Source organism: Hesperophylax consimilis, chromosome 9 (genome assembly GCF_061612785.1).
Source record: "Hesperophylax consimilis isolate HC1 chromosome 9, BYU_Hcon_1.0, whole genome shotgun sequence".
In the NCBI taxonomy this organism is placed as follows: domain Eukaryota; kingdom Metazoa; phylum Arthropoda; class Insecta; order Trichoptera; family Limnephilidae; genus Hesperophylax; species Hesperophylax consimilis.
The window spans coordinates 30,311,219-30,324,831 of record NC_142844.1 but is presented as its reverse complement, the minus strand read 5'-3'; the positions used below and the strand labels follow the sequence as shown (position 1 = coordinate 30,324,831).

Sequence of the window (13,613 nt, the reverse complement as noted above, 5' to 3'; positions counted from 1 at the left end):
AGAAAAGCTACCACACAAAGGCAATGATAACATTTTTAGTTGGGTATATAAAGTATTTACCCAGTCGGGGTACTTATTGCTTACACGAGTCTGTATAATAAATTACAGTATCTACGTTTTTCACGAAAGATATAATTTTATTAATGATTTATAAGTACCTACATGATGCGATAACTGTAATTTTTAAGACATGCCTATTATAATTTTTAATAGTTCACAATTTCGTATTGTTAATACTAAATCTGATGTACATAACGTATAGCAGAAAGGTGTGGATCTGGCCGAGGAAGGATAAAAGTATTCTAAATGCTGTGGAAATGAGATCCCGAAGCGTATTTGGTAAAACTGTGTATAACCGTGATAAAAATGTGGTGAAATATGTAAGCTTAATGAATGAAGAAACGCCTAGATGGTTTCAATATGTAAAGCGGATGAACAAAGAAATTAGTGTGCGGCGAATATTTTACGCGGAAGTGAATGGTAGAAAAGTCGGGGACGCACAAGGAAGACACGACACTAACAAGTCAAAATACTTGAGTCGGACCAATTTTAAGAGTTACAATATAAAAGTACGTATGTATTTTTTACTATAGTGACTATTTAAACATTGTACATACAAAACATGATAATGAATTTGTGTATGTGCTGAGGCGGACTAAAGTTATTCAGTTCTTTTCTATTTGTTGTTTTATGTCGTTTTTAATAATTTTTTTAAGAAATTTTTCATTTACCTATTTTAGTCAGATTTTTATCCTTGATTTGTTATCATTAAACTTTTTTATTTGCTATGTATCTCGGGGATGGACACTGTAGAAATTTGTGGCAAAATAAATGTAGTTTCTTTGTCTGAATGTTGTTGCATAAAATGAAATATTTTTTATGTCATTGTGATTTGATCAAGTGTGATGATTACGTGGTAAAGTAGAGGATTCCGTATTGGTTTAATGGCTTCAATAGAATATTTTAAGCATATATTTGGTGCACATTTTTTACATAAAAACAATTGAAAATTTCAATCGAAGGCGTTCTTAAAGGTACTTTCAGTATGGTCTTTATGATTCCCCTTTTAATTTATTCAGGTTATGAATATACTTAGATATTACCATCCTATAATTAGATATTCAATTCGAGAATGGCATTATAATAAATACATTTTTTTGTTTCCTTTTTATTTTTTTATCACGTAAGGTGGAAATGGGTGATGTTACGAAGTGCCTGGCACGTGGCACTTGTTAGCTCAGTCAAAGAAATGAATTGTCAGCAAACTATTGAATTTTTATTTCCATTCAGGAACTCGTGTTGCGAAAGCAACGTTACCTTTATTGTGTTGTTAGTACTGAAATCAATTGTGTCGTTATCAAGACATTAGGATTAATGAATAACTTATTCCTTATAATAAAATAGATCTGTAACTTATGTATTGCTAATTAGTGTTTGTAGCTGATGGATGGCTGATTTTTGTGTATATCTTCCAATGTCATTGCCATTAAAAAAATACAAGTCACGGTATTGTTCGTTGCATGTTTTTCAATGATTTATTTAGAAAAATGTTATTTAAACATGGAACAGTCTGGTACTAAAGTAAATAAAAATGCGAATTTATTTTAGCCTTTGAAAATAGAACCTGAGAACTATTCCATCAGAATTCTAAATTTTTCGTAAAAATTCAAAAACAATCCTAAATTCCTTTAAACAACCAAAAACAACTATTATTTAGTTATTTTTACTAACATAAAGCATGAAGCCGCATGAACATTTATGTATGGTTGTAATCATGGTTGAATGATTTTAATTTAGTTAGAGACAGATTTTCAAAATCGATATCCTCGTTAAATACTTGCGTACTTAGAACCTATATTTCACTATATATCCTTCAAACACAAGAGTGTTAAGCTTTTTGCCTGATCACTCTTCTTTCATTTACGTCACATTATGGTAGAAATATTTAAAGCAACATACCAGACATACTTGGAAGTTGGACGTTTTGAAACCTCGAAGCATCTTAGAGTCTTACACGAGGGGAAAATTATGTTTCTGTTATCGTTTATATTTAAGAGGAACAGCTGAACTGCCTTTTCTCACAAAACTAAAATTTAGATTTTGGCCAAAATACACAATCAAATTACAAAAAAAATGTTTTAATCAAAATCAAATATCTAGAACGGATATCTGCTATTTTATATTGGCGTCATAAATGTTAATAGTGTATATACGCCATTGAAGATTAAATTATGCAAGATTAAAAGACAAATTTGGCATTTTTATGATAATAATAAAATAATAAATAAAATTAAAAATTAAACATCGTAAAAATGATAGAAATTTTAATATTTATGTACGCCTTATTTTTTTGTTTCAAAGTAAATTGGTCGCTTAAAACTTTGATTTACGTAATAAAATAAATTGAGTTAGAACATTAATGTTTTATTCGACATACAATTGGAACTTTTAAAATGAAACATGGCGAGTGTCTTTATATGAAAGCTATAGCTTAAAGCGGTGTAAATTTCAATAGGCCAGAGCTCGCAATTCAAAAGCTTTCGCTGCTTCATTACAGCAGACTTTAAGATTAACCCGTATCCGAGCTCTTAGTAAATCGCCACTCTAAAATTCCTCTTTTCGAATAAAGGGTAAAACGTGAATAATTATATTCGTGGGTTTTAAATCACTGCATTGATTGTTATAATATTCGTTTCAAGAGTGTCGTTTTAAAAGTTATTAGGGAGTCAATTAATTTTCAATGAGCCTATTTTGTTTTCGCTCTCAAACGTTATACAGCTATCTTAACAGGTGGGTATTTTGGTAAAGGTGTTATAAAGCCATATTCACCGCGAACTGAGCGAAGTTTTCAAACCCATTAAATAAATTTTAATAGAATAATCCTTCTTCTATAAGTTTCGCTTATAGGCAGGATTAGCATTGTATTCTACACAAGAATTTGTATCAAACAGTGCGCAACCAAAGGCAAAGTTCTGTAACCACTTCCTGTGTTTTGTTCTGCGATGAGAATCTAAGTAATGGGGAATATAATGCTCTGAAGGTACGCAGAACTAAGAGATTTAACTTTATTTTCGCTAGTTTTGGTTCGGCAAGAAATTTCATTATTAGGTACTCATTCTCCTGGTTTCAAATTACATGAGAACAAAATTAAACTCCGCTCCTGAAATAGGTCAGAGAGAAGATAATTTTACGGTTTCATATTACCCCTGTCAAGAATATAAATTGTTTGAATAAATTTCTCCAACTGCAAAGAGAACGATACGCGGTGAAAAAATGTCGATTATTATCAAAGAAACGCTTTCATAGCCGAAATTATTTGGCTCTTCTCGAGACAAAGGCTGCGAATTATCATTAGGCAAAAGTTTTTTAGCGACGTTATTGAAGAGTTAACAATTATTTTAAGAGTAAAATTAATAAACTTTTGGAGAGACTTAACGCTGTCATTGCGGAATGTCCTCGATTTAATTAATCTTTAAACCTTCAATTAGGTTTCATCTTTATTATGTTGAGGTTGAATCCAATTTATTGTTTATATGTATATTTTTTTGAACTCAAGATAATAAATAACAAATATATAAGAATATAATAAACAAATATATTATAAAAAACACTAATGGAGGAATGTATAATACTCGGTAGTAATGAAATTTGTGGAGTAGGTAAGTCCCATAACAACATTTATTGAACATTTTCAAGAGCGTTACTTTGCCATAAATCATGTCGGTATAGAATCGAGAGAAACTAAAATTTAATGTCTGAGAGTAACTTATTTAAGTAATTAACGTGTCGGAACAATTCAATTGGAGCAACTATCGCTGAACAATTATAATTTGTATTATTTAAACAAAAATTGAAAGAATCCACAAGGAATATTTGGAAAGTTTATTTAAAAAAAAACCTAATGTTTAACAGAGCGATATTTAATTGAATATTGAATCAATACTTCACTTTAAATTAAATAGGGACCAAACTAGGTCAAATGAAAACATGTTCAATAGAAATAGGTACTGATAATTATAGAACACCCGCTCTAGACAATGTTTTGTTCTGCAGATACAGTGTATTATCCAGTTATCTAGCCTCTAGCTTTGTCATAAGGTAATTGAAAGTTTTTCACCTTACTGCATCTCCGTAATGAGAATTTACACTATGTTATGATGTACGATGATATGAATGAGTCGTGAAGAGAAATTTTTGTTAAATTATTGCATTCTTATACAATTTAATATTTTATTTTCAAGTCACAATGCAAGCGATATTATGAAATCTGTCTTACTGAAAAGTTTTCAATATGAACACCGCCGGTTTATAAAAAAAATGATAGTTTTACGACTTTGAAGTTCCCTACCATCGAATATCTCCCCACAGACTCTAACAGGGTCGTTAGATCATGATACGAGCTCTTCGGGAGCAAATAAACGGGCCTGGTTATATAGACTACGAAATCGGAAAACATCAATTCTGGATTTCATCTCGCGATTTTGAATGTAAAAATCCCATCAGCTGAAGTCATCCTTAATGCTTCAATGGTATAGTTATCGGTGATAATATTTCCGTGCAAAAATTGATACTAGACATAAAAATAGAATGCTTAGCCTTTAACCATGCTCTATTAAATATAACTTCGAGTACTCCAGATCTGAATTTAAATATATTTAAGTTATTTTCTTTATGTGAATACCGCACAAGAGTCCTAACTGCTCGCATGCATCTCGAACCAGTGGGACGATGACATCCCCAATTGGGGTATGTTATTATTATTTATTTATTTATTATTTTATTTACGCCCTAATGGGCTTTTACATGAAAATATACATTTACATTGATTACAATAATTGAACATAAGAAGATAAATGGAGTTAATTGTAAGAAAGCAACACATATAATAAAATTTTGTGCAAATTAGCAAAACACTAATAAGATGGATTCAATATAAAATATACCCAAGCATGAAATAGTAAGTAAAAGAAAGTTCAACATAAAAAGTAAGTAAGTGGGTGTGTTTAAACCCAGTATTAATTGTGAGGCTGAAAGTAGTGAAAAGGGAAAGGAGGATGGTTAAGAAGTACCTGGCTATTCAAATCTGGTCACCAAACACAGCTAATAAACATTTCAAGCAATGTTTCAATTCTGAATAGTGGTCTTACTGTGTTACTCGTGGGAGATACTGAGAGTATCTTCCACTCTGGAACGTGCAGCACATATACCTTATATAAAATAATTAATTAAATTGTGAAATAACACCAATTAATTGAATAAAGAGAGGTTACAACAGTACTCTCAGTGGCAGGATTAAATTTATGTTCAACAGCGGCTGCCAGGCTACAAATAATGATTTATAAATTTGTAAATTCCAGTACCTATGCTGGATTCTTGTACAAGTCATTTCAAGCCAAATATGATAACATTTGAATAAAAAATATGTTTAATTTAATTTTAATGGACAGTATGATAATGCTTTTCAATTTGTCCGCTCTTCTAGAATATGTATCCGAAAACGTCAACCGTAGTCGTCGCCATGACTTATTCAAGATACCACAAGGCAGAACATATGCTCTAGTAAAACAAAGCATGACACGAGAAATGGTGCTGTTGAATGATTTTTTTAAACAGCGGATGTATTTAACTCCTCTTAGCCTTGAGACTTTTTGTATACATATTTCCGGCTAGTAAATAAATAATAAATAATCAGGATTTTTTCCCGGGACGGTGCCAGGAAGTAATTATCCTAGCCCAGGTTCTAGCGAAATAATCCAATCTCAGAATTTAACGAACGAAGAGTTATGGACTTTTTTTCAGTTTTTGACTACAAAAGAGAAATACTAAAAGAAAACAAAAATTTTACTTTTCATTAGATAATAAAAGTATACATAACCCATATCCTTCGTCAAACTTTAATAGTCGTTTACGCTATAATGTAGAAACTTTACGAGACAAATAAAATTTAATTTCCGACCGTGGGTTCTGTCTTCATATAAAAGGTGAGACACTCTTGAAAATCTGACCACCAACATCCATTCAGATAATTTTGTAAGACGATCCCATGTCTGTTTTTCTAAACATTGTTTTAGGATTACGAAGTTAATTTTTTTGTGTTATGGTGTTATTTTGGAAACTTGAGTTTATAGTTGGGGAAGTCAGGCCTATCATTGTTGTGTAGTGATCTGTTATTGTCGATTTGTATACTGCACTACATATTTGTCTTTTTAATTAAACCATAATGTGGTCTATACATGGTTATGAGTCTTTGGTTACCCTGGTAAGAGTATTAATGGTGCTTATAATGCCATGTTCCAGAAGCATCAGTTGGTATTCAATGTTTTGAGGGTGACCATTAGGAATAATGTTTATGTTTAGATCACCAGCTATGATGTGTTTTTTAATGAAATTTGTTTTTTTAGGTGAGAGTCCAGAGCCATTATAAATGGTGAAATGTTATGTATGGATGGTGATCTGTATAGGGCGAGAATACACGTATTAGAGTCGGTGATTATTTGTAGATAGTTTGTAATTACTAAGTCAATTTCTGAAACAGAGGCGTTAAGACTGTAATTTGTGTATACAACAGTACAAGTATCAATTGTTTTTGTAAAAGCTGTCCTTTGATTTTTTTCAACTAGTGTCCGGTCACACGCCACCTTCAAAACACATTAGAGAGACACTTTCTGTTCCTTTCAGGTTATATGCTCCGTTTCCAACGACCTCGTTTATTTCTCTAATCGCTCTCATATTGTTTATCAAAATGTTGGAAATTTATATTAATTTTACCCTTATTAAAAAACACATACATAATCAGACAAAAAAATAAAACTATTTTTAGTTGTTGCCTGAAGGCATTATTACGCTGACATATATATACAATCATAATCGCTTACCTATATCATTTCTTAATTGTATTTTATTTGATAAAAGATGATCTAAGTATTCACGTCAGAGGCACTATTTTAGGGAATATATTTTTTTTAAATAAAGAAGTCCGATTCGTGTATTTTTTGCCTAACATATTATAGCCTTGTGTTATGGAAACCAAAAAATTTTTCAACCTCTATTCATACCGATTTGCTTATTTCCAAATCTACATTGTACATAGTAGGATCTTTATGCATTGCATTGATAGGTAAGTAAAGTTTTCCACTGTAATTAACCCTCTCCTTTCCTTCGTTTTACTTAAAAATTATGATATTTTACACGGAATTTGTAGTACGCCTTCTCACAGATATAAAAGCTATGTTAGAAAATTACGAAACGAGAAAAATGCATCATTTCCTTGCCAAGCAAATAACATTTATTTTAGTGTGATGAAAAATATATTAATGTTCAAAATTGATTAAATCGAGGAAAGTGCGGTGAGCCACTAGCTAATCCAGAGTAGTTAGCTGGCATACCAAGGGTTAAAATATAAAAATTTATACCAAAAAATTGTGATGTCATAATATATTATTATTTGAAATCCTTATCTAGTGAATTCTGTTCCAATGAAAGTGAGTTATTTTCTTTGCGGATTGATGTGTAACCATCGTTCATTCTTTTGCACAGATATCAAAATGAGCAAAGTTATTCATCTTTGGTTTCTCGGTGAAAAGATGGGAATAATATCTTTGATCGTAGAAGCGGCTGGCAAATATCAAAACCTTTCACAGAGTGAAACAGAAATATATGATTTACTTTTACGATCTGCGTTATTTCGGTCTTTGTTGTGTGCCTGCCGAATAAATTTTCTAAATAATGTAATATAAAATGTGTATCCAAATTGAGTATCTATCGATATTTTAATTATTTATGATGTGAATACCACGTAATAGTCCCAACTGTTCCCAAACGTCGGAAACCTGTGGAACTATGACGTCCCCATTAGAGATGTGTTGAGAGGATGACGGAAGTGGAGGGGGAACAAAATAGAGAAGTAAGGAGAAGTATTCCCTTTACACACTAGTGTAAGACTCTCGTAAAGGTAAACATGTTTAATCATTATTAAAATATGTTCTTACCATGTGAATTCAAATAGTAATATTGTATTTTATAAAATAAATAAAAAATAAAAAATTTGAAATATCTGAATATCTGGTAACTAAACACGACTAAAGTAATTTCAATTCTGATACAAAGGCGGTACTGAGAGTTTTCACTCTGGAACGTGCCGCAAAATTACTAAGTATTATTTTTTAATGAGTTCATCGTGAAATTGAATAAGAAAATTTATTTGCAAACGCCGGGATTTGAACCGAAAACTTTACCCCGCGACCACTGATGACGTCATGGGATAATTTCTAACGTTATTTTTGTTTTTGATCTCATTTAAAATGTTATATTAAACAACCGAATAAATAGCATTTATATACAACCTACTTGTATGTCATTTTTATTTATGTATTCATTTTTTATTAGAGTTTTGAGAACCAACTTCAAGCCATGATGTACGGCATAGCATAGTAGAAAGGGGACTGCTTGACGCATGTGTGGTAAACTCATATAATGAGATTATTAAAGAAGAATTGAATTATGTTTAACACAAATTAGAGGTAGAGCATTGTCCAAAGAGCGTCGGTGAGCCCCTTCGAGAAATAGCACAAAAATAAACTAATTACTCCAGCCAAGGAGTCCGAAGAACAAAAGAGTTTGACTATGATTACTTATGTTTTCTCTAATGAGCGGATGAGCGTGAACCCACAAAAACTAACTACGGCGAGCAAGACTCACTTGGATTACAATATTACTACAGATTGAACAGCGAGCTACTAAAAAAATCCGCCTGTACGAATGAACATCCCGCCACAACTTCACAAAAAATCCACCTATTCCAGAACGCACAAGAAAGCTGAAATACTGTGGTATATTAATTTCATATAACATAAAATCTGTTTCGAACGGTGCTAGTATGTATAGGTATGCCAACAATTGTTATTCGTGTGCGCCGCGATGGGTTGCTTGACTCGAAAACGAAACTTTGAGAAAATTACCGAACACAATTGGGTGACCAAATATCCGCTCTTTGGTCTCCAATCCTAGACATTTTCGAATATTTTTTCACCACTTTAAAACTATTATGCACGTCACGAATTTTGTTTTTATTGTTAGATGTTTTTATACAAGTAGATCATGTTTTATTTGCTTGCTTATGTACACATGTCAACAATTATTTCGTGTTTGAGAGCATCTCTCTTCAAGGACGCAGCGATTTTGATATATTAACTTACTTTAGTTTACTTTTTTCAATACCACTTGTTATACATATTCCCATGCCACAAATGTATTAGTCAATGGTAGTATTTATTTCATTTCGCCATTATAGTTTTTTGTGATTATTTTTCAATTGATACACAAATAATTGTTCTAATTCTCCACGTAACGCTCTTTTAGATCAGCAGTAATTTAATAATACGTGATATGTTCTAAGAATACAGATATAAACTAAACTAAACACGAAAACTGATTTTCTTTCATTTTTTAAATCGCTTTAATGTTAAACTTCCAATGATTTATACTACTGCTACCCTCCTACATATAAAAGATATACTTCTTTATGATGTTCAACTTTAATTAATTCAATATGTTTCTTATGCAGAAAAATAAAGTAAGTCAAACAATCTTTTGAAAAAAACGACAAATAATTGCTTTTTATACATATATTTTAGATTTAGAAACTCTTCAAAAATAATTTGATCGATGGCAATCTTATCCAGTGGTTTTAAATGTGTGCTTTTCCGCAACGTGGATATCTAATAAAAAAGTTATCAAAATGAATTTCAAACAATTGACGAGAACTTCTCCAAAAAAATTATTCTTTTGTAAAAAAATAACCCAGATTTTTCTGGAAATTGAGCAAACTTGGTAGGTTTAGTTTCAAGCCTGATTACATTTATTAAAAATATTATTTACCAATAATATTTTTCAAATAAAATTCTCATATCGCTCAATTTTACTATACAAGTTCCAGAAACATTATATGCGATAAAGTTTTGAAAGGTTGCACAACTAAAAAATAAACTCATTCTCGCAAATCCTTAAAAATTAGACTAAATTAAACGATACAAGAAAAATCGAATCGTCGAAACGTGTTCCACTATTATTATTTTGACGCGAGAAGCATTGCATGGATACTGGCTTCAGGAATTTTCGGTCGTTCGGCGTTAAAGCGTTGGAAATCAAATTGAACTAATTCCAGGTAAAAAAGTTCAATCAATATTTTCGATTCGTGTATAATGTGCAAATATAATCAACACATCAATGGGTTTACTCTAAAATCCTGACAAAATACCTCGAATTTTGAAAATATTTTCTGACCAAAATTTTTATATTATATTATATTGCACTTCATCTTTGGTCTGGATTCTCCAAACAAACACTTGTAATTTTGAAAATAATGCTAAAATTCAAAGCAATAGTTCTATCGTTCGGTGAACTGGAGTTACAGAGGTACAATCAAAAAGGATAATTCTAATTATTAGGTATACCAAATGAAATTTCATTTACTAACTATTTTAGTGAGAGTGGAAATATAAACATCTAAACCATTTCCATAGATAAAGTTAACTTCGGTCGCTAGTGTTCTATGACTGTGAAAATAATATAATATCTAGTTTCTAAATATATTTTTTTCATTTGGATTGTGATTAATTTTGGGCCTTTTTAAATACAGCAAAAAGAAATTTAACTTACTCATTAACATAACAGCAAATCCATCAGTTGTTCTGAAACAAAAAATAAAAACAATTTTAGGAAACGAATCATTAGTGTAAGGGTTTATTGAAATATGTTTAAAACCCTTTTATCATTATTCCGTACAACCATTCATACAACGCACAAAGGGCTTCATCAGTCCGTGAACATCTCATAAAACCTTTCGAAGTGAGCAGAATACTAACCGAAAGAGCTTAGGCAAACAATAATATTATAATTGATGATTCAGCGCGTCCAAAATTAATAAATGTGCTATCGTCCATCTTTCCGGAAGTTTTATTCGGAGAATTAAGCGGAGTTGTTTCAAGAATGTGTAACAGGGAAGCACCTCGGCTGGGCCAACTTCGTATAAAGTATTCAAAGGCCTCAAACAAACTTCTTCGGAGGAGGTCCGTAGTTGATTTAGATCAAAATATCGTAGGCTATTTTTCTTAGAAAAACGTGCATAACTTTTTGCGTAAGTTTGAGTTAAAGTTTTGACATTCATTCCAGGACTTTTTAAGCTCTATAAATTAGTTCATGCATGAAAGTTTATTTTCATTAAAATCTGTAATATATCCATTTTTGAATGTTTTAAAATATCTTACTTTATAAAGTCAAAGGTTTTGAATAATAATAATAACGAGTTCATTCCGGAATGTGGGGAGATTTGTGCTATCCCATAATCCCATAAAATATACATACAATAATAATACAAAAATATTACGATAATATTACAATAACTTAACGATTATATGCATTAATAAAAAAAAAATTTAAGATGTTAAACGTTTTTTAAAGACGCCAACACCTTTCTCCAGTGCGCTGCGATGCTTGAGACTGGACTGTGGTAAGATTCCACGATAAAGACATCTTTGGAGTTGTTCTCCCTTTAACCTGCCACCCGGACTCTTATGAGGGCTGCAAAACCTGGTACTCGCCCTTTTGTGTCTGTTGGAAGCTCTGCAGTATCTGGGAATGGCATACATCATGCGGAAGGCGTTGTTAAACTACACGTGTAGCCTTTCCATGATGCTCTTTTTAAAGTTGGCCCAAGACTCGCACGTATAAAATGATGTAAAAAACGCCAGGAATAGGATTATTTTTATACGTGGGCTGCAAAGCCGGAACCTTTCTTCTGGGCATATTCGACTTTTTGCTGGGAACTTATCTTTGCCGGTCGATGTCATCGTCGTCCATCAGCTTATGTCTTTAATACTTTGTTACCTCTACAACTTTCAGAAACTCGCCGTTCAGGAAAGCTGATGGAATGCTTTTTGGACAATATCCGGATGACAAAGAATGCTGCTTTTATGGGTTGTACAGTATGTTGCTTTCTAGTTCAGTTTCTTTCACAAATATTTAATAGGATTCGTAGCTCCCTTTTCGTTGACGTCATCAAAACCATGACATTTTCGTAACTTACATTATAGTACACTATCCTCGTGTGAGTGAGTTCATCCATGTATACGTTAAATAGTCCAGAGATGTCTATCCTCCATGTATGACACCACTTATTAAGTAGAATGGTTTAGACAGTCCGCCTTCCATTTTACAATGTTTTCTTGTTGCCAGTGCCAAGAATCTGTACGACCTTTAATGGAATCCCCCTTTTCTTAAGTTCAGCGTGTAATAATTTTTAAATTTTAGAGTTAAAAAATCAATCTAATTTTTGATACTTAACGTAGGCAGAATAATGATGATCTAAAACCATTATTCAACAGTCTCAACATTTCAGTTATGTCTTGAATATACGAAACTTGTAAATATTCTCTTCACCGTACTCTTCAAAAATTGTCATTATAAGCGTCTTATAATTTTTTAAATCACACAGATAATTTTTGTTTAGTTCACTTAATTGTTGTCAAGGAGTACCCAAATTGCAGAGCAGATTGTTATAAAAACCATCCCAACAGTTCCCGTAAGGCAATGACCTGCATAATTTTTTTTCATTCAATTATATCTTTAAATATCTACTTTCTACCTAAACTGTAAGAATAAAAACATTGCTAATGGAATGCTATTATTATTATTATTTTATACTCAACGTCTTAAATGCAAAATTAATTCACGTTTACAGGGTGAGGCAAAAGTAATCATCCTATTGGAAAACACTATAACTTTTGTAAATGGACCCAAATGTCAATTATGTTTTGACATTTTGAAAGTAAACAAACGCAAAATACAAATCAATAAGACATAAATTGGTTTATTCCGCAAAAACGTGGAATAAAAAGCAGTAACAAAGTTTATCATTTAAAAAAATTACAGCAAAAAAACATCGGGTGATTACTTTTGTCCCACCTGTATAATGTTTCATAAATACACCCAAATTAATCTGTTGCCGATGTATCCAATGATAGGCTAATCTAAGCATCCTCTCTAACTGTAAAACGAAGAAAAAATACTTTGTGGGTGTTACAAATGTCAAGAAAATTGTGCATTTTAGCAAAAAAAATCAAGGATGTTTCATACAAATTCAAAAAACAATTCGTTCAAAACGATCTATGAATACGAAATGATTCATTTATGACAATGACTTTTAATTTAAAAAAACTAAAACTTACCACCGTTACATATAGCTTAGATTTTTGTACCAGCGAAAAGTTAGTATTAATATCATTTTTCGATTAATTGTTTACTAATCAGCTTATTCACTTCCATTTTACAGAATCAGTAAGAAAATTAAAATGTTAACCATAAAGTAAAGGATGGCATAGGATGGTAAGCAAAAACTAAAGACAGATATAAACATATTATAAGAAAAAAGAAGTCTAGACAGTACCTCACTAGGGGTCATAATAATTATAATATTTCTTTATTCGCTTAGTGACAGGCAAAAATCATTAGGATGGGTTGTTTCGCAGAATTTGAACAATTCTACAAATTTCAAAGTTAATTTTCAAGTTCTGTTAAGCAACTAACCTATAATTATGTAATAACAGAACTTGAATAGG

At 31.5% G+C, this 13,613-nt stretch overlaps 1 protein-coding gene across 1 annotated transcript in view; it reads right to left on the bottom strand.

Moving 5' to 3' along the window:
• The window catches only part of kek2 (leucine-rich repeat, immunoglobulin-like domain-containing kekkon 2 protein), a 539,018-nt gene that overhangs the window by 187,380 nt on the left and 338,025 nt on the right, over nucleotides 1-13,613 (bottom strand). The window contains exon 3 of the mRNA XM_089635902.1: nucleotides 10,657-10,688. The gene's annotated coding sequence lies outside the window, so the exon portion shown is untranslated. The remainder of the gene's footprint in view (nucleotides 1-10,656; nucleotides 10,689-13,613) is intronic.